This window comes from Camelus ferus, chromosome X, assembly GCF_009834535.1.
Source record: "Camelus ferus isolate YT-003-E chromosome X, BCGSAC_Cfer_1.0, whole genome shotgun sequence".
In the NCBI taxonomy this organism is placed as follows: Eukaryota; Metazoa; Chordata; class Mammalia; order Artiodactyla; family Camelidae; genus Camelus; species Camelus ferus.
The window spans coordinates 79,220,085-79,241,506 of NC_045732.1; the positions used below are offsets into that span (position 1 = coordinate 79,220,085).

The window sequence follows — 21,422 nt, forward strand, 5'->3', positions numbered from 1 at the left end:
ACTGATGGGGAATTCACGGTGATTTATATCAATGACTGTTTCCAGGGCCACTGGCTTCATTCTATTTGGCCTTCCTGCTACCTGATCAAATGGCATTAGGAGAAGTACTGTATCTGGAAAAAGGGAGGCAGGGTGTGTTCCACGTGTTCCGAGAATGAACAAAACCATAGGAGGTCTGAACCAGGACCAAGGGGCGAGCCAACCACGTCAGCTGCCCGCTCAAGGCTGCCGGGAGGGAGCCAACACTCAGCACAGCAGATGGAAAACAACTGTCAGGCGACAGCAAATGGCATTCGTGTGGCTTTCTTTGTTCCTTGGTGTTGCTAAGAAGGGCATCCTGCCTCCTCTCTGGAGGCTACATGTTTCTTTCTTTCCCAAAAGGAAGGGAAAAATGAGTTTCAGTGACTGCCACCCACAACACTGCAGCTAATGGGACAGTGTATCTTTAGGCAAAATATGCCAAGGCACTTCCAGAGTGGGCAGCCTTCACAGAAACGGCTCATCTGGGACTTTTACATTCCTTTGTTTATTTTGGCCTTCAGGTCATGACAGTCCTCAGTTCACGGCATCACCATCATCACCAGTGTGTGAGGTCCCTCCCAGGCTGGATCAATCCATCTACCCAACCAGTCCTTGTAATTTCCTGTTTTCCACTCCTGTTGCCCTCCCTTTGGCAGCCAACCCTTGAGTATGTACTCTGGCAAATGTGTAGGGTAGTGTGTGTTTGTGTGTGTGTGTGTTTTCAATAAACACAAGTGATATTGTCCTGGAGAACCTTCCCCGTACCTTTCCACTCAGCTATGTATGTTACCACTCCCCACTGCTGTGTGTTTCTGAGTTGATTCCTTGTAACTAAGCAGTTGCTTCTCCTTTTCCCCAGTGGTGAACACCTAGGTTGCCTCTGATCCTCTGTTAGCACAAGCAAAGCACGATGAACTCTTTCCTTGTGTGGGTCCCTGTAGCAGGATACATAATGGCCCCCAAGGATATCAAGTCCCAATCCCTGGAACCCACGCATGTGACCTTATAAGGAAAAAGGGACTTTGCAGAAAAGATTAAATCAAGGATTCGGATTGAGAGATGATTCTGGATTATCAGGGTGGGTCTGAAGTGCAATTGCACACTCTGGGGGGCTTAAAACAATAGGCATTTACTCTTCCATAGTTCAGGAGTCCAGGTGTCCGAAATCAAGCTGTCAGCAGGACAGACTCCCTCCAAGGTTCTAGGGAAGGATCTTTCCTGTCTCTTCCAGCTTCTGGTGGTCCCAGGTGTTGGTTCCTGGGTTTGTGGCCGCATCCCTCCCATTTCTGTCTCCATCTTCACATGGCCTCCTTGTGTCTCCATGCATCCTTTCCTCCTTTTGTAAGGACACCAGTCGTTGGATGAAGGGTCCCTCAATCCAGTGTGACTTCACTTTAACTAATTACATCTGCAAAGACCCTATTTCCTAAGAAAGTCACTTTTTGAGGTTCCGGGGAAACATGAATTTTGAGGAGGCACTATTCAACCAGTACACATGTATTCTGTTTTTTAATTGTTATTTTTTATTGAAGTGTAGTTGATTTACAATGTTAGTTTCAGGTGTACAGCAAAACCATTCAGCCTCTCTCTCTCTCTCTCTCTCTGTATATACACACACACACACACACACACACACACACACACACACATATATAATTTTGTTTCTTTTCCATTATTGCTCATTACAAGAAACTGAACATAGTCCCCTGTGCTATACAGTAGGTCCTTGCTGTTTCTCTATTTTATGCATAGTAGTGTATATCTGTTAATCCCAAACTCCTAATTTATCCCTATGTTACCGAGTCCGAACTCATTCTGCTCCCCGAACAACAGGCCAATAAATCAGGAGACGAGGTGTTGGGGCAAGGAAAAACGACTTTATTCAGAAAGCTAGCTGACCAAGAAGATGGCAGAGCAATAATGTACTGGAGAATCATCTTCCCCAAGTCAGAATTCAGGCTCCTTTTGCACTAAAATGCGGAGAGGGTGTGCTTGATTGTTGCAAACTTCTTGGTGTAGGAATTCTGTATTCTTAGAGTCCTTTGTTCTTGCAGCTGTCCACGTCAGTCAGATCATGGTGTCCCTTTAAACCTCCAACAAAACAAATGTTATTTTCTATTTTGCAACTTATCTTTGTATGAGTAGAAAAGTGATAATATTCTTAAAGGTCAAAGCCTTGAGAACAAGCTGTCTTACACATTTCAGGCTCTAGGCAACATTCTTCTACAAAAAGTGCAGAGCCAGCAAGACTAAGCCTAGGAAACAGCCCAGGGTTAAGGTCAAAGGAACAGGTCTAGTATGGGGTCAGATTGGTTCTTTTCTGTTACACCTCCACCCCTCCTTTCCCCCCTGGTAAGCACAGTTTGTTTTCTATGTCCTACACACGTATTCTTGTAAAAAGGAGGCCAGGTGGATTTCACACACACACACACACCCCCAAGGGGGCAATGTGAAGACAGAACAGAAAGAGGTGGAAAGATGCTGATCTTGAAGACTGAAGTACTGTGGCCATAAGCCAAGGAATGCCTGCAGCCACCAGAAGCTGGAAGAGGTAGGAAGGATTCTCTCCTAGAGCTTTGGCAGGGAGTATGATCTTGCTGACAGCTTGATATCAGCCCAGTGATACTGGTTTTGGACTTCTGGCCTTCAGAACTGGAAACTTTTGTTGTTTGAAGCCACGAAGTTTAGGATAATTTATTACAGCAGCCATGGGAAATTCATAGCCCCTTTGTGGGCCGGCAGGAGAATTTCTCAAGGTTGTACCAGAAGACAGATCACTAGGTTAGTGTGGACATGGACACTTGACCTGACTAGATGTTTCCACGTGGCTTTCCAAAGCAGCTGCGCCAGTCTAGCTGGACTCCCACCCGTAGCACACACTGGTTCCCCTTTCTCTTTCTCCCAGCCAACACTTGGCATCATATAGCTGCTTTTTGCCAACCTGACATGTGTGTATCCTATTTCATTGTTGTAATTTGCATTTCTCTGATTACTAATGAATCTGAGCATCTCTTCACATACTGACTTGCTAGCCTTTTGGGTTTCTCCTTCTGGGAATTGCCTATTCATGTGCTTTGCTCATTTTCCTGTTGGGTCTTCTCCTTGTGGGTTTGCAGAATTTTCTTGTATATGTTATCCATTAATCCCTTGTCAGCTTTAAACAGCAAATATCTTCTCCCCATCTGTCGTCTGCCTGTTAACTATCTGTGGTGTCCTTCATGGAAAGAAATCCTGAATTTTGCTGTCATCAAATCTATCTAAAGCAAGGCTGCCAACAGGGGAAGGGACAACCAGAGTGCGTGTGTGCGCACGCACGCACATAAGTGTGCAACACAGGCCGTGCACGAGCAGGCATCTCTGACTGAATGTCAACCCCCAGGGCTCAGTGCCTTGCCTGTCTTTGGGATGAACTGCTTTCCTGTTCCTTCTGCAAAGACCAACAGTCCAGCACCATGGTTCTCAGACTCGAGTGTGTATTAGTCTCACCCAAGGGCTGGCTAAAACCCAGATTCCTGGGCCCACCCCCAGAGTTTCTGAGTCAGTGAGTCCAGGGTAGGTCGTAAGGATTTGCATTTCTGATCAGTTCCCAGGTGATCCTGCTGCTGCCAGCCCAGGGACTACACTTGGACAGCCTGTGGGGTCAGAGGCCACACCACCTTGCTCTTGGCCAACCAGCAACAGAAAGTCTGAACAGGATGGGACAGTGGCCGATAATCAGCTGAGTGCCAGTGCTCAAAGGAATCCCAGGGGCTTCCTAGGCCAAAAGATTTCACATGGGAGAAAAATGAGACCCAAAGGGTCAGCAACTTGACCATGGGCACGCTGGTGGCAAAGTGCAGACTGCCTGCTCAGCACTCTCCTCATTTCCGCACACACTCACCTCAAAGGGATTGTCTTAGGATCCACACGTGCCCCTCCACAGTCTGGGGACTTGCTTGTGAGTGGGCAAGGGGTCTCTGGGAAGCCACTCTGTAGTGCGTCCCACCAGTACCACTGTCATAAAGGAATGTCCAGCAGAAAGAAGTCAAGAAGTACTTGGAAAGCATCCACAGGGCACAGCAGCCCTGCCTTCACCCATTGCTTCCCTTCTCGGGCACTCTGAGCAGCACCGAGCAGCACCTGGGCCACCGGGTGCGTGGGAGGGGGGCACGGGGGTGGTGGACGGGGAGGTTTAGACAGGGCTCCACCCGGTGGTTCCACCACCCCGCTCACCCCTCCCACCCCACAGCCCACACCAGGGTCCCCCCTTTCTCCCTCTCCACCCCTCACCCAAGGAAGCCATGGAGATTCGAGTCCAGCCTTCTGCTCCACCTGGCAAGGGAGAGAGATGGCACATTCCCCGGGCTGGCAGCAAAGACTGGAAGGAGAGCAGGAAAGGCTGAAGGCAGGTAAGGCCACCCCTGCACTCCATCAGGCTCAGCTAGGGTAGGGGGTGGGGAGGGCGGGAGAGAGTCCTGGGGAGGGAAGAAACTAGAGAGGGAGGGGCGAGGAGAGGAAAGGGAAATAGAAGAGGGACAGGGGAGGTGGGAAAGGAGAAGAAAAGAGAAGGGGATGGAGGAGAGGTTAGGGAAGGAAACTGAAGGCAAGGGAGGGGGAGGGGGAAGAGGAGGGAAATAAGGAGGGGGGCAAGGATAGGGAAGGGAGAAAGATGAAGGGGCATGGACAAGGGAACAGTCTTGGTAAGGGAATGGCCAGAGGTTGCTTATCCCAGCAGGATGCCTTCAGGATGGCTGCTGGGTTAGGGGGACGGAGGGCTCCTGGTGTCCCCACCACAACAGGCACTAGGAGGCTGGCTCAGCCTCGGGAGTGAGGGGGAAAGGCTTTGGAAAGACTGACGTGCTTTCTGGAAAAGAAGCAGCACACCAGGATGGGCCCGACACCCTCGCCACCCCTCACTTTGCCCTCTCCCCAAACCCGCTCCCTCCCCTGTCCTTGCTCCCCTCCCCACCTTGTCTGCCCTTCTTACCCTCAGTTCCAGAAGCGCAGCCTTCCTAGGGGCTAGGGAAAAGCTGACCAGGCTGGGGAGATTGGCAGGCTGCTCAGAGACCCCCGGGCCCTGGGATCCTCCCACGGTGCCAGTCCAACCTCCCACTGCTCATCGGGCACGCCAGGCCCCGCCTGCACCAGGCCCCACTGAATGAGGTCAGGCATGGGCCCTGCCAAGTGGGCTCGGGACTGGGTGCCGGGCCGCGGCCAAAGGGCTGCTACGGGACTTTACCCTCACCTCAGGCCCTGCCATCGAGTGGTGGGGAGCAAGCCAAGGAGAAGGGGGCAGGAGGACGCGGCCTGGCGTGACCCTGAGATGGCTTGGCCTGCCAGCCTCTTGTGTCCTGAGGCCCCTGGCTACCCAAGGCCCCAGCAGCTGCCACCGCCACCTGCCCCTGAGCCTTGCCACCCCAGGATCCTCACAGGTTCTCATGCAAATGGACTCCTGGAAACCTGTCTCTCTGTGTCCCTCGGTCTGTCTGTCTGTCTGTCTCTCTTTTCATTCATCCAAACACACGTGTTGACTTCCACCATTTCCCAGACCCTGAGCTGGGCGCTGGGGCTTTCTCCCCGTGGAGAGGGGGGCCTGTCATTTCAGTGGCGGGGATGGTTGCAGCACTGCTCCAGCCTTCCAGGGTTCCCCAGACCCCATCCTCCCTGGCCCCCCAGCCCCCGCTGGCTTCGGCCAGGTTTCCTGGCTGCCGGCTCCCGTTGATCTCTCTTCCAACAAGCTGTCAAGCCAGCCGGGCTTCTGGGCCTCCAGCGCGGGCTCCAGCAATGATGGAGGGCACTGCCAGCCCGGAGCCAGGTCGTGCAAGTCCCGCAGCCCTGACACAAGCCCACCCCTGAACCCCACCCCACCTATGGCACTGCACTGACCACGCCCTCCCAGCCCAACCGGTGTTTATACACACTTTCCACTTTCTCACCTCCCTACCATATCTCAAGCCCCTGCCCCAGCTTGGCCCTGAAATAGCCCTCTAACCAGTCCTCCGCAGCCAGGGGGCACTGTCAGCATCCTGCTAGCAGAACCATCCCTGTCTTGGGAAACTTAGCTTCCTGGGCTTCCAGGATGGTGCGCTCCGCTCCCTGCTCCCCCTGCTACATCTTCATCCCTTCCTAGCTGCTCCTCCTCCTCTCCTCCAGGTTCCTCCTCTTTAATCTGTCCCTTACAGTCAACATCCAAATAACAAGCGCTGGGGAGGATGTGGAGAAATTGGACCCCTCATCCACTGCTGGTGGGAATGGAAAATGATACAGTGACTTTGGAAACAGCCTGTTAGTTCCTCAGTAAGTTAACCAGAGCACTACTATAGGACCCAGCAATTTCACCACTAGGTGTAGACCCCAAAGAACTAAAACAAGGACCAGGATTGCCCACCCGAACAGGGATTATGAGTTAATGTTCATAGCAGTATTATTCATCGTAGCCAAAAAGTAGAAGTAACTCAAATGTCCATCAATGATGAATGATAAACAAATTGTGGTCTCTGTGTGCAATAGAATATTTTTCAGCCATACCAAGGCACAGCTCCAGCAAGGATGAACCCTGGAAACATTACGCTGAGTGAAAGAAGCCAAACACAAAAGACCACATATTGTATGATGCCATTTATAGAAAGTGTCCGGAGTCGGCAAATCCATAGAGACAGAAAGCAGATTAGTGTTTACCAGGGGCAGGGGGAGGGGTGGATGGGAGTGACCCCGCAGTGGGAATGGGATTTCCTTTTGGTGTGATTAAAACGTTCTGGAATTTGATACAGGTAGTGGTTGCACAACCTTGTGAATGAATTAAATGTCCCTGAATAGTACACTTTAAAATGGTGCATCTTCTGTTTTGTGTATTTTGCCACTGGGGAAAAAAATGTCAGCACCCAGCTCCTTCTCTCCTTGGCCCTTTTCTGGCTCCACACACTTACTCTGCCTTCAACGTTCAGCTCAGGTGTTGGATCCTTGTGATGCTGTGCAAACTTGCCTCCCGCTCCCACTGTGATAACACTCTCTTTCCTCTCCGCTCCCCCAGCATCCTCTGCTCCCAGTGCCTGGAATCCAGTCCAAGCTCAATGCATGTTTGGCCAATGAATAAATGAACCAATGGATCTGGTCCCATCCCCTCATTTACAGATGCGGAAAGCAAGGACCAATGAGGGGAGGTGATTGGCCTAAGGTCCCAGGACTCATCAGTGAGAGTCAAAATTAAAAACCTTGGCTCCAGCTCCTTAGGTGGCTGCCTCTTTTATCCTAGTCCCTTCCCTCCCATTTCTCAGCATCTTTTCTGGCCCACCTGCCCTCATTTGTTCCTATTTCTCATCCCTGGCTGCTCCTGGGGCCTTGAGTCAGATGGCTTTGGGGGTCTTTGCATCCCAGAGGCTCTGAAATTGTTGCTCCCTCCCTCACACTCCCCCAACCTGCTACTACTGGTTGCACACAAAGGAAGCCTGCAGGACCCAAAGGTCACGAAATGAATGGCCCCTGGCACCATGATAGCCAAGCCACGCCCGAGGCAGTGCTTCCTGGATGGGAAATCCGCTGTGCACTGGTGGGACAGGAAACCCAAGGGTGTCTGCGACAGCCTTTAAGGACTCAATCACTTCTCTTTGCCCAATGCATTGAGCAGAGCGTGTGCTGACCCGGAGTGCTGTGTCCTGTCCCTTCTGGAAGAGGAACCCTGCCCAGAGTCTGTGAAGTTCGCACAGCACAAATGCCTACCGCAACTGCGCACTTCTCCCCTAGTTTGCAGAAGAGGCCCAGATACTAGGACTCACGGAGAGGCCCCAGGAGCAAAAAAGTACCTGAAAACTTCACTGCAGCATTTCTTCCTCTCCAGGGCCTAGTCCACACAAGTGTCCTCAGCCCTCAAGGAAGGCACACAAGCATGGGAGCTGGGTACCTGGGCTCTTGGGGCAGCCCCTCCCCATCTCTGTACCACAAGGGAGTAATGTGGCTTTCTGAGCTTCAGCTCACACACTGGGGGAAGCAGAGGGAAGGCCAACAACAGATCAGAACTCGCGGCGGCCTTCCACTCCAGCCCGGTACCCAGGGTGGCTGAATAGTATCAAGCGTAGCTAGAGGAGGCCAAAGGGTTTTAAAGTCTCCTACAGTCCTCCCACAGACCTAAATTCCACCATTAGGGATGCTATCCTTTGAGTGGAACATTGCCCTCTTCCCTCTATAACAATATTTAAAACTCTATAACAATATTTCTAACAATGCTTGACATTCATATAACATAAGACATCCCTACTTCACAGTCATTACAATAATACCTGGAGGCAGGCAAGGTGGGACAGGAGCTATAAATCTGATTTTATCACTGCAGAAACCAAGTCCCAGAGAGGGCAATCAACTTACTCTAAGGAGCCCAGCTAGCTAGGACTCATCTGTCTCTAGTCCCTACAGTCCACAATGGACTGTAACAGCTTCCTTCCCCTATACAGGGACAAGTAAACAATTAACTCCAAAACAAACCTTTGCTGGGGGCCCAGAATCCACATGAAAGCCACTGGGTTTAGAGTTTAGGGTTCAAACTGCAATTCATTCAGCCACCCCACAAAGCATGTTCATGAACAACGCCTGTGAGCTCCAGAGGCATGGGAGGTTAAATAACGCCCCCAAAGAAACGCAGGTCTAGTCCCTGGGACCCATTCATGCCACTTGATATACAGCAAGTGGGATTCTGCATATGTGATGAGGTTAGGCATGTAGAGCTGGGGACCTCGGCCTGGGTCATCCAGGTGGGCTCTAAACGCCATCACCTGCAGCCTTATGAGAGGGAGATTTTATAACACACACACAGAAGAGGAGGCTGTGTGAAGACAGAGGCAGAGACTGGAGTGTGTGGCCACAAGCCAAGGAGTCTGGCAGGCACCAGAAGCTGGCAGAGGCAAGGAACAGCTTCTCCCATAGAACCTCCAGAGGGAGTCTGACTCCGTAGCACCTTGATTTCGGCTCAGCGAGACCCATTTTGGACTCCTGGCCTCCAGAACTGAGAGAGAATACATTTCTGTAATTTTACACCACTAACTTTGTGATAATTTATTATGACAGCTACCAGAACAAGACCCAAGATCTGCCTTTGAGACACACCTAGAGGGTTAAACTGATAAATTCTGCAACAGGGGGTAAGTGCCCAGACGTAGTCACCTATGCCACAATCTTAGAATGCTGTCCTGGGGCCAGAGGGATTCTGGGAGGTCATCATCTACCTTTAACACATAATAAACCTAAAGGTGACCATTTCCCCTTGCTGGGTCCCAGGTTGAGATCTGGATTTCCTGTAACATCTTCCTGGCCCTCCCCCCTGCATCTCCCACTTGGGTTTCAAGATCACTTCACCTCTGTAAGGTTGGTTCTTCAGCCATAAAACTGGAGTCCCACTGGATCTCCTATATGGGGCTGCAGGGAAGATTCAAGATGGCAGGTGTGAAACCGTTAACGCCATGAATTCAGTGTCTGCCCTGTAGTAGGTGCTCTGTCAGGGTTAGCTGCATTACTCTTCGGTTCTAACCTCCGTTGCTGTAGTTGGCTGAATGATGGCCCCCCAGATATGTCCATGCCCTAATCCTCATAAATATGTGATCTTACAAGGCCAGAGGGACTTTGCTGAAGTGATTCAAATAAGGATTTTGAAATTGGGAGCATGGCCTGGAGTATCCAGGTGGGCCCAATCTAATCACAAGAGTCATATCGGGAAGAGGGAGGCAAGAGGGTCAGAGAGAAGATATGGCAACCCAAGCAAAGATTGGAGTGATACGGTCATGACCCAAGGAACACAAGTGGCCTCTAGAAGCTGGAAAAGGTGAGGAATGGATCCTCCCCTACAGCCTCCAGAAGGAACACAGCTTCTGACACCTTGATCTTAGCCCAGTGAGATCCCTGTCAGCATTGTAGTATCCAGAATTATAAGGTAATATCTCTGTATTATTTAAAGCCACTCAGTTTGTGGTGATTTATTCTAATAGAACATAGTTGTCTTATACAAAGACCAAAAAAAAGTATGAGGCTTTCCTGGCTGAAGCCATTGCTCCTCTAAGCCAGGTGTGCCCCTTCCCCTCCCCACAGAGACTTCCGTGCTGGGGCCTGTCAGCTTGTTGAGCTGGTGCAGTGGTTCTCCAGTGTGATCCCCAGACCAGGAACCTCAGCATCACCGGGGTACACATAAGAAATGTTCAACTATTATATACAGAACAGATCAACAACAAGGTCCTACTGTACAGCACAGGGAACTATATTCAGTATCTTGTGGTAACCTATAATGAAAAAGAATATGAAAACAAATATATGTATGTATATGTATGTCTGAAACATAATGCTGCACACCAGAAATTGACACAACACTGTAAACTGACTAGACTTCAATCAAAATTTAAAAAAAGAATTATACTGTATAGCACAGGGAAATATACACAAGATCTTATGGTAGCTCACAGAGAAAAAATGTGACAATGAATATATGTATGTTCACGTATAACTGAAAAATTGTGCTCTACACTGGAATTTGACACAACATTGAAAATGATTATAAATTAATAAAAAATGTTAAAAAAAAATGTTTCCTGACTCAGAAACCCAGCAATCTGCGTTATAACAAACCGTCCAGGAGATGCTGATGTGCCCTCAAGTTGGCCAATCACAGAGCTTGTTTATTTCCATGTCTGCCATCTTCCCCCCACCATAGAGCAAGCAGGTGCTTCTGTGACCTGTAACCCTGGTCAGGGGAGGGACCTTGCCTTAATGCACCCACAGAACCATGTCCCAGCAGCCCTTGGGCCACACTGCCATCCTCTGGCTTATATCTCTTTCTGTGAGTTCTACCAGTCAAGGGCGATGTCTTCTTGTTCAAGGGTGTATGGATTCTTGACATCTGGGTTCTATTTAGGAGTACCTGATGGACAGTCAGACTGACTGAATGTGCTCCCTTCTGCTGACAAGATATGTGTGCCCAGCCCCTGTGTTTTCTGCCACTTGGCAGTGAGGTCTTGAATATGTGTATGAGCGTGGGACCCTGTATGAATTGTGGGGGCACGTGTGTGTGTTGCTATGGGAGGCCGTGTGTTGGACATGTGCGGTGTGGGAGTGTGTGTAGGTTTTAAGGGGGAGGTGCAGAAGGGAGGGAGCCACCAGTCCCAGGCAGAGTGCCCCGGGCACAGGGCACCGTGGCTTGTGGGCTTTGGGCCCCCGGGGCATGTGCCCCGCTGGCCCCGGGCAGAGCGGAGCAGAGTGAGGTCAGCCACCGGGGCGGCATCCTCCCTGGGTATTCCCGCAGCACTTGCCCTGAGCCTCTCCCTCTGGTAGCGGGTGGCCAGGAACCGTGGCTTGAATGGGATTGATGCTAATTACGACTGGCTCAGGGCAGAAGCAATGAGAATCAGCCTGTCAGCTTCTCTCCCCAGGCCTGCGATCACCCTGAGCTCCATGCCTCTGGATCAATGAATCGACTGCCCCAAGTCACTAAGTGGGATATGACTCGGCTTTCGTAGTCAGCAACAAATAATCACCAACTGCTGACAGTCTATAAAGCACATGCCTGTGTAGAGGCCAGATTCATGCAAGAAGACCTCAGGTGGCTCGTGGCGTACAGGAAGCCGCCTGCAAGGCTGGCCTGGAAGCTCTGTTGAGGTGGGCCCCTTGCTGCCGGCCAGGGAAGGCCCACCACCTGCTTGCTGCAGGACGTGCTGCGGGGCTCCTGATCAGCGACGGAGAGCAGCTCCGCAGGCAGGTAGCAGCAGGAGGAGCAGGCTCTGGGGGCTGCACCCTCTACTCATGCAGCTCCATCTGCTGTGAGCCCCCCGGGAAAAAGGCCTCTAAGAGAGTTTTGGACCTTTCCAGGAGAGTGGAGGCAGGGGAGGAGTAAGGAGTGGGCTCCCGGCTTCAGACAAGGCGCGGAATGGGTGGGAAGAGTAGTCTTGTTGCTGTTTTCTCCCCAACAAAGAGACAGGAGATAAAGTAAAGCAGAAGCAGGGAGCACCCCTGGGGCCGATCAAGTGATGCTGAAGGAGGATAACCCCTCTGAAACCATCTGTAGAGAAAATAAGTTTTGAGACTGGATTTACACGTTACTCTTCAGGAATGTCTGAATCCTCAGATCCTCTTGCAAATCATGGTCACCTGCGTGGAGGAGAAGGCGTTTAAAGACTGTTCACCCTGAATCCTTCAGGGTGGGAGAGGGCAGGGATCTTTGTGCTGGATGATCTCCCAGGGGCTTGGAAGTTTCACTAAATTTAAAAGGACAAGAACCACTCCAGAGCTGAAGGAGGGCTCAGACAGGCTCCTCCCTCAGGGATGCGGGGGTCAAGGCTCCAACATGACAGCTGGCTCAGCTGGGGTGAGTTGCTGTTCAGGGAGTGCTGTGCTCTCTCCTGTCCCCCCTTCTCCCCTCCCCTGGCTCTTCTTTGTCTGCTTCATGCTTACCAGCCCAACTGCCCCAGAATGCAGATCTTGGCCTTGGGCCCCACCCTCTCTAGCCCTTAAAGAACTCACCCCTTCCCCTGGCCCTCATGAGTTATCCTCTGTAGATGCCTCTTCTGCAGTCTGTATCTTCATCTGCCTGGTACAGAGGCTTTGATTGGAGGTCCCACTGTCACCTCCAAATCAAATCACTTCCTTGTGCCTCCCTCTGTCATCCCCCCCCCGCACCCCTCCCTCCCCATCTCCCAGTCTCTGCCTGAGGCCTCATCATTCAGGGTGGACTCTACGTGCCACAGAAAGGAGAGAGGGTCCCCAGACTTGGCCATCCCTGCTGTTGACTCCTCTTCTGCCTCTACCTTAGCTTCTACTTACATTCCCTCTCCCCGGCCTCTTACAGCAGGCTTCTCACTGGTCTCGGCCTTCAGGCTTGTCCCTCCCTCCCACCTGCTCACCCCTTCCTTCCCCTCTCTGCTCACAGTGTAACTGAGCAGGACCCTGTGGGGCCTTCCAGGGTCAGACCCCTCCTCCATATCCTCTGCTGTAGCTCGTCTCTGAACACAGATAATAGTATTTCATGTATATTTCCTGAGTCTTTCATATGCTTAAAACTACCACCAAAGGGAAGAAATAACTACATGATGATCGAGATGTATTGCCTCCAGACCTTCTGGTACCTGGGGGTTGATGGTGTTGACCGCCCTGTTACCTCTACATCAACCAGTCAGAAGATTGTGCACGAGCTGATCGCATACCCTGCGACCCCCTCTCCCTTACCTGCCTTTAAATATGTTTTGCTGAAACCCTTTGGGGAATTCAGGGTTTTCCTGGGCATGAGACACCCTGTCCTCCTTGCTGTGCCCTGCAATAAACCTTTCTCTGCTCCAAACTTCGATGTTTCAGTTTGTTTGGCCTTATGGCGTGGTGGGCACACAAACTTGCCTTCGGTAACAACAGGACTGCTGGAGCCTTTAAAGACCATGCAAATTTGATCTGCTTACTCCAGCTCACAGTTTTCTGTGCTCCACATAGGCCACAGGACCCAGTCCCCATGTGAGCGCCTTACCTTTCTGGAGCTGTCCAGCCCTCCCTGCAATCAGAAGCCACCCTTGGGGCTCTGTGAGCCCCAGTTTGAGAAGCACCGACTCACATCTCTCATGCCCCAGTCTTTCCTTCAGCTCCGGCCCCGCACGTTGCTTAGAAGAGGCACGGACTTATACCTGCCACTCCCATTGTCAGGTGAGACGAAGGGAGTGAAGGGAGGGGGCCAAAGTTCCACGGCAGGCTGGCGTCAAGTTCAGCAGCATCTGGCAGTGCCAGGCAGGCTGCATTAGCAGGAGCAGCAGGCAGGCCCAGTGGAGCCACAGCTGAGATGGCCTTCGTGACCAGGAGATTAGTGTCATATGTTGAGGATAATAAGGACCAGGTTTCTCGTTATCAGAAAAGGAAAGTGCCAACATGGGAAAGTGGCGTGCAAGAATGAACTCTGCGTTGTTGGAGTCGAAAGGCAGGGATCAGTGTGAATTCTTGGTTTTAGATATAGAGCTACAGATGTAGATGTGTGTATGTGTGTGTGGTTATAGACACGTGTGTTTCCTAGCTCTGTTGGCCCTGAGGTTCTAGAGGTAATAACATCCCAGTAGCAATGAACACACCTAGACCCCAGATCTTGGTTTCTAAATAATTTTAAATGAACGAGGGTTAGAGAAATGGTTGATTCCCTTGGGCAGTAAAGTTGCCAGATGAAACCAAAACATTGCATTGCCAAGAGTAAGGATGGGCTCAAGGAATAAAGAATACTTGTTACAAGGATGCAAAAGCCAGTTTGAAGGAGTGCCCACTGACCAAGTCTGGGACAATATGAGTAACAAAAAAAAAAGATAGTAATGAATGATATATAATCCATTGAATAAAATAGGAATTCATGAGCCTATACTAATATATACTAATATAAACAAACAAACAAAGTGGGAGAGGAAGCCTTTTCTATAGCAGAATGCCAATGTAGAAAAACATGATAGAATTAGAAAATCATCATTTGGCAACCATCATAATAAGTGATCCAGGCGAGAACTATGAATGGATGCTAAAACCGTGGATGAAAGTTTAATGAGGAAGAGATATTGATATAATCTCAAATGATCTCCCCCCATATTTATTAATTACTTATAAATTAATAAATATAAAGCCCTTGCTAACTCAGCCTACCATGGAAAACCCTGACAAACAACACTTTAATCAAGCGATCAAAGTTAACGTTTTCAGTAATGAGACAAACCAAGATCCTGTACCTCCTCACATGTCCTGAGGACACGTCACTCCTCAGACGTTCCTGAGGAGACATCAGCCAAACCCAAATGAAGAGACGATCTACAAACTAACCAGCCTGTGTTCTTCAAAAGTGTCAGGGTCGGGGGGAGGCTATAGCTCAGTGGCAGAGTGCATGCCTAGCATGCACAGGGTTCTGGGTTCAATCGCCAGTACCTCCATTAAAAATAAATAAATAACCTAATTACCGACCCCCAAATAAATAAATTAAATTAAATTTTAAAAAAAAAGCTCAAAAAAGAAATTGTTTTAAAAGATTGAATTTATTTTTTAAAAAGTGTCAAGGTTATAAAAAACAAGGAAAGACTGAGAAAGGATTCCAGCTTGAAGGAGACTAACGACATACGGCAAGTAAGTGCAACATGTGGTCAAGGATTGGATCTTGGATGAGAAAGGAAAGGGGAAGAAAAGAACAGTTTTTTTGTTGGGGCTTGTTATTGTTATTGTTGGTGGCAAAGGTTGTTTTTATGTGTTGGTTTGTTGTGTTGCTACAAAGAACATTAATTATTGGACCATCAGAGAAATCTAAATGGGGTCTATGGATTAAGTAGTAGTGTTAAACGTTAACTTCCTGATTCTGATGTGTATACTGAGGTTATATAGGAAAGTGTCCTGGATTTTAGAAAATACACGCTGAAGTGTTTAGGGGTAATGGAGCATGATGTCAGCAACTTACTTTCCAATGGTTTGGAAAAAAATAACAAAGACTGTGTGTGTGTGTGTGTGTGTGTGTGTGTCTGCACACACAAGGCCTGGTCTCCCTATCTGGAGCATTGTCACCTGGCCTACTTGGGTGGCACCTGGAGGGGCTGCTCAACTGAGGGTGGACAGAATAACGACTCTCAAAGATGTCCACGTACTCATTCTGGGAACCTTTGGAGATCATACCTTATACAGCAGAAGAAACTTAGCAGATATGTAAGTTAAGGACCTCAAGATAGGAAAATTATCCTGAATTACGTGGGTGAGCCCAATGTCCCAAGTGGGAGGCTGGAGTGTGAGAGTCAGGGAGGGAGATATGACAACAGAAGCAGAGGTCAGAGCAATGCGGTCCCAAGACACAAAAGGTGGGTGGTCTCTAGAAACTGGAAAAGGCAAGGAGTCAGACTCTCCCCTAGAGCCTCCAGAAGGAACACACCCCTGCTACTACCTTGACTTTACTCCAGTGACACCCATTTCGGACTCAGACCTAAGAACCGTAAGATAATAGATGTGTTGTCTTAAGACACTGAATTGTGACACTTGGTTATGCCAGCAGTAGGAGAGCATGGGGATGTCAAAGGCCTGAACTGTCTTGCTCATTCATGTCTGCATCCCTTCTGGGAGCCCCTCACCTGAACCCTGACCCCCCGGAGGCATTCAGGAAATGTTTCTTTGAATTCACGCAGCCAGGGGAGTCAGTGAGGGCCAGAGAGGCATGGCCATGGTGAATATGGAAGGCCTCCTGGGGTCCTTCCTGTAGGAATCAGGGGTCTCGTGGATGCCTACACTCTGTTCTGTTTGCCCAAGATTGGTGACACTGCCAGCTGCGGGGATGATACGTGTGCCTGCGGAGGGTGGAGCTACTTTACTGCCTGGGGAAGAAGTCCCACATCCAAGTGCTCTGCCCAGGAAGATCCTGGAGTCTTCCATGCCCCTGCTCTCACCTGTGCAGGTGCCAGCTGGGCCCAGGTGAGAGGCTCTAGACCTGCAGGGTCCTGAGCTCCCTCCTGACCGGGCAGAGATACTCACACAGTGCCGGAGCTGGAAGGCCCTCCGAGGAACAGCGGAGTCCCCTCCCCAGTACCATCTCCACCACTTTCCAGGAGGGGAAACTAGGCCTGCAGAAGGGGACGGCTTATCCATGGTCCCACAACAGCTCAGTGTCAGAGCTGGACTGAGGACCCAGGTGGCTCGCCCCCAGGCCACTGAGATTTCACTCCTGAGAGCCAGAGAGGGAAAAAAGGGGGACATTTTGCACCTCTGGGTGTATCAGAATATGGGGGCAATGAAGAGTTTAAAAGGCATGTCCAGTGAGGGAAATGTTCTCCAAAGTGATTGTGGTGATGGTTGTACCACTATACACATTTCATAAAAATCACTGAATTGTGCACCTAAATTTATGGTGTCTACATTAAACCTCAATAAATTTTTTTTAAACCCAAACACATTATAACACTTCTTGGGAAAACCCATAAAGAAACCTATTATTTTCCCAGCACAGACTATGGGAAGTAAGGGCTTTTTGCATTGATACTTTTGTCTAGTGAGGTGTGGGTTTAAACAACTGGGGCCCCTCAGCAGCCCTTCGAGGCCTCCCTGGGGCAGATGCTATGGTGAAGCGGCACAAGCTATCGTTTGTCTACAGCTGCCCCTCCCCTCCCATCCCGGCTGGTAGGAATCCGTGTTGCCTAGGGGAACAGACCAGGTACAGGGACTCCAGAGTGGGAGTCCAGTGAGCCAGAGGTCCAGGACTCAGGCACCGGTCCCCAGCCCCGAGCTAGCACGGAGTGGGCCAGCCGCCCATTGGCCCCCTCCAGCTCGCTGCCTTGGGAGCTGGGCGGCTGGACCTCCCCTGCCGCCTTTCCTCTCTCCCTCCTTCAACTCAATCCATTACCTTCTGTTTACAGCCTCTTCAGACAGTTTTTCTTGGCTTCATGCCAAGCCAATTTGAATTAATTTTCCAAGCATGACCCTGTGAGTCACTATATTAAATGTCTTCCAGATAGTTCTCGTCGCTGCATACACACGGTGCATTTGGCCAGCCATCTGCAATCACAAGGAGGTGCCGAGCCCGACAGCACGGCACCCAGTGCCGGCAATGACAGGCCCGAGGACGAGGCCACCAGCGCGGGCCGGGCCCACACGGACCCGCGGCATGAGTCCTCTGCGGTTTCTTGGAAATTTAAAGGGAGACAGGTCAGCTCACGAAGCGCTACCCCATGATTGGCTTTCTTAAAAAAAAACACAAAAACAAACAAACAAAAGCAGCTTTATTGACATATAAGTCATATACCACACAATTCACCCATTCAAGGTGGACAATTCAGTGATTTTTAGTATATTCACAGGTATTGTAACCATCATCAGACTCAATTTTGGAACACTGCCATCACCCCCAAAAGAAACACGTATCCCTCAGCTCTCGCCCCCCCACCTCTCCGTCCCGCCAGCGCCTGGCAGCCCCAAGCCCCTTCCTGAGTCTACAGACTTCTCTAGTCTGGACTTTGATATGAATAGATATGTGGATTTTAATGGTCAGCTTTCCAAAAGGAAAAATTTCCAGGGATGGAAAAGTAGGTTTTGGCGAGTGGAGGGTGGGTTCCTCAGTATTGGAGGGAGAACCCAACTCTGTCACTGGAGGAGCATTCAGAGGCGGGCATGAAAGCCATCCCCTTTCACTTGGCGTGGACCACCCCACTCGGCCTCGCCTAGCCCCCTGGGGGGGTCCCTGTCCCACAGAGACCTACCCTTCCTGTGTCTTCACTGACTCCCCACCCCTAGGCTGGCCTTCCGGCGGCTGCTGTCCCAAAAGGAGAGGAGGAGGAGAAGGGTTACCTGTTTCATTCTCAGGAGGAGGCTGGAGGGAGCCCTGTTTGGTTTGCACCCCAGGAGGGGAGGCGCTGGAGAGCCACTCCTCCACCTCCTTACAGAGTCCATTTCCTTAGCGGGGCCGCCACCCCTGTTCATTTACTGTCGTCGGCCTCCTCCCTTCTCCTTGCCAGACAGAACTGGCCTCCCCCAAGTCCGCGAGAGCGCCGTGGTGGCCGCCGGCAGCATTGCAGATGGTACAGCCCCTCCTAGCCAGGCCTGCTTGACTGAAGCCAGCCGGGGGATGGATTATTGCACGGTGGCTGAGCTGCACACATTTCCTCACCCATTCCCAGCCAGGGAAGGGGGTCCATCGAGCCTACGGGCCAGTCTTGAGTATTCAGGCCCTGGAGATGGCTGCTCCTTATCCCAGTGTTCCGGCTAGCAGAAAGAAGAGAAACACAGTAGATCCTGAATGGAAGGAACAGTCAGCTTTGCCTCAAAGCAGGCAGATATTGCCAAGGCTGTTTGGAAGGTATTGTGGGTTGAATCATACCCCCGCCAAAAAAAGGTATCTTGGAGTCCTAATCCCTGGTACCTGGGAATGCGATCTTATTTGGAAATAGGATCTTTGAAGATGTAAGTACGTTAAGATGAGTTCATGCTGGGTTAGGGTGAGGCCCAGACCTAGTGACCGGTGCCCTTGTAAGACGGCCACGTGGAGGCAGAAGTGGCGACTGGAGGGATGCATCTACAAGCCAAAGAACACCAAGGATGGATGGCAGCACCAGAACCTGGGAGAGGCGCCTGGCCCAGAGCCCGCAGAGGGAGCGTGGCCTTTGGTGAATGAATAGACAAAGTTCAGATTGTAACCCAAGCAAAGTCGGAAGCACAGAGTAGAAACTCATAAAAGCCACATGGTTACTAGACAAGCCAAGAGCTACTTAGGGGAAAGCCACCGGACCAGGAATTCTTTTTCTACCCTGCAGAATATGTTTGTTAAGACAATGAAAGGATAATACTCTTTTTGACCATATTCTACCCACAGCCCCAGGAGAGGGGAGCAGGATGCTGTACACAGGGAAGCTTGTCTGCTAGGACTGAGGATGCCTCCCATTACCATGCCTCCCATTATTCCATGGACTATTCCAGCAAGTTCTAGAGTAGCCAGGGTAATGTACATAAAGGAACTCAGTCAGGCCAGTGTAGACTGTCCTTGGCAAGGAGAAAATGGACACCAAAGGCCCTACCCCCGAGCCCAAATTTCTGTGACACAGTACCTTGGCGAAGCATAGCGCATCAGGGGAGTTGTGTTCACTTCCTTCGGCCGCAATAACAAATTACCACCACCTCAGTGGCTTCAAACAATATCCATTTATTCTGTTAAATTTCCGAGAGTCAGAAGTCCAAAATCAGTTTGACTGGGCCAAAACCAATGTGTTGGCTGCGCCACTCTCCCTCCGGAGGCTTGAGAGGAGAATCTGTTTGCTTGCCTTTTCTGACGTCTAGAGCTGCACTCCTTGTAGTTCTGGCCATGTGGGCCCTGCCTCCATCTTCAAAGCCAACAGCGGAGCATCTTGCTTCAGTGGTTACACTGCCTCTGTGAGCCATGTCCCTCTGCCTCTCTTAGGAGGACCCTTGTGATGATATTTAGAGCCCAGCTGGAGAATCCAGGATCATCTCCCCACCTCAGGATCCTTAACTAAGTCACATCAGCAAACTTTCCTTTGCCCTATAAGGTAGCTTTCCTGGAGTCTCAGAATTAGGATTCAGATGTCATTGTGGGCCATTGTTCAGCCTCCCACAAGAATGGAGGCAAAAATGTCTGCCTATGGGTGTAGGGTCTACACTGACCAACCCAAACCTTCTCACCTAAATGGCAACGAGAGAGACTCCAGGATCCCTCAAAAGGTTCCCTTTCTGCTGGTCTGACTTACAACGACACCAATTCCCATGCTCCCAGGCGGAGACAGAGCAGCCAGCTGGTGGATTTAGTGTTGACTCTAAGTGGGAGGAGAAAGCTCAGTGGCAGAGTGTGTGCCTAGTGTGCACGAGGTCCTGGGTTCAAATCCCCAGTACCTCCATTAAAACTAAATAAACCTAATTGCCACCCTCCACACCCTGCAAAGGAAAAGAGAAAGTGATAACAACTTTGACTATAGAGCCACCCCACTCCTGGGGCCAGCGGTGGCCACCAGTCCCAGGCTTTGTGGGTCTGTGAACAGTGAGTCACCCCATGTCCCCTAATTCTTGTCTGTTGGCCAGTGCTTCTCATCAGTAGGCCATCTGCTTTTCTTTGCTGCTGTATCGGTGTGCTTTCCAGCCTTCATATATGTAACTGAGCCTGTTACAGACACAGCAGAAGTGGGCACTTCTATTCCTCCCAAGGAAAGTCCTACTCTCAACACCGAAACTTCTTGCAAGGGCATAATGGTACACCAGCCGGCTAATCCGTCTCTCTGATGAACACCCTGCCCCCTCACTGCCCTAGGGCGAACTTCCTAATGCCCACGTCTCCCCACACCATGCCTGGTAAGTCCTTCAGTGGCCCCCCCCCATCACTGACAGCAAGATCAAATTCGATGGTCTCTGTTTGGCTTCAAGGCATTCCATGATGAAGTCCTCTAGATGGCTTAGCCCCGTGTCCACCAACACCTCCCTTTACTACCTACCGCCTTTACGCCTACCTCCCTAGACTACTTTTGTCTCCCATCAGGATGGAATGTTTTTTATTGAGATAAAAGTCACATGGTAGAACTTTTGACGCATGCTACAACATGGATGAACCTTGAAAACGTTATGCTCAGTGAAAGCCAGACACAAAAGGACAAATTGCCTATGATTCCATTTATATGAGGAAACTAAAACAGTGAAAGCCAAATAGAGACAGAAAGTGGAATGGAGACGACCAGGGTCTGGAGGGGGAGGGTAACAGTGAGTTATTGTTTAATCGGTATGGAGCTTCCGTTTGGGATGACAAAAAAGTTCTCGAGGTGGGTAGTGGTAAAGGCTGCAAACCAATGTGAATGTACTTAATACCACTGAACTGCACACTTAATAATGGCTAAATTTTATATTGTGTGAATTTTGCCACAATAAAATGAATTTTCAGAGACAAAATTTCCCACTTTAACCATTGTAGAGTGTACTATCATTGGTTTTCAGTACATTTA

At 50.2% G+C, this 21,422-nt stretch overlaps 1 long non-coding RNA gene across 2 annotated transcripts; it reads right to left on the minus strand.

The window, feature by feature from the left end:
* Nucleotides 1–1,827: 1,827 nt before the first annotated feature.
* LOC116662208 lies at nt 1,828–5,111 on the minus strand. 2 transcript variants are annotated; one of them, XR_004318211.1, is made up of 4 exons: nt 4,988–5,105; nt 4,291–4,378; nt 3,902–4,014; nt 1,828–2,112 (listed from the first exon to the last, which is right to left on the minus strand). It is a non-coding gene; the product is annotated as an uncharacterized LOC116662208 (long non-coding RNA). The 2 variants fall into 2 exon arrangements; XR_004318209.1 differs by lacking the exon at nt 4,291–4,378 and having other exon boundaries at nt 4,988–5,111.
* Between the last annotated feature and the right edge of the window lie 16,311 nt (nt 5,112–21,422).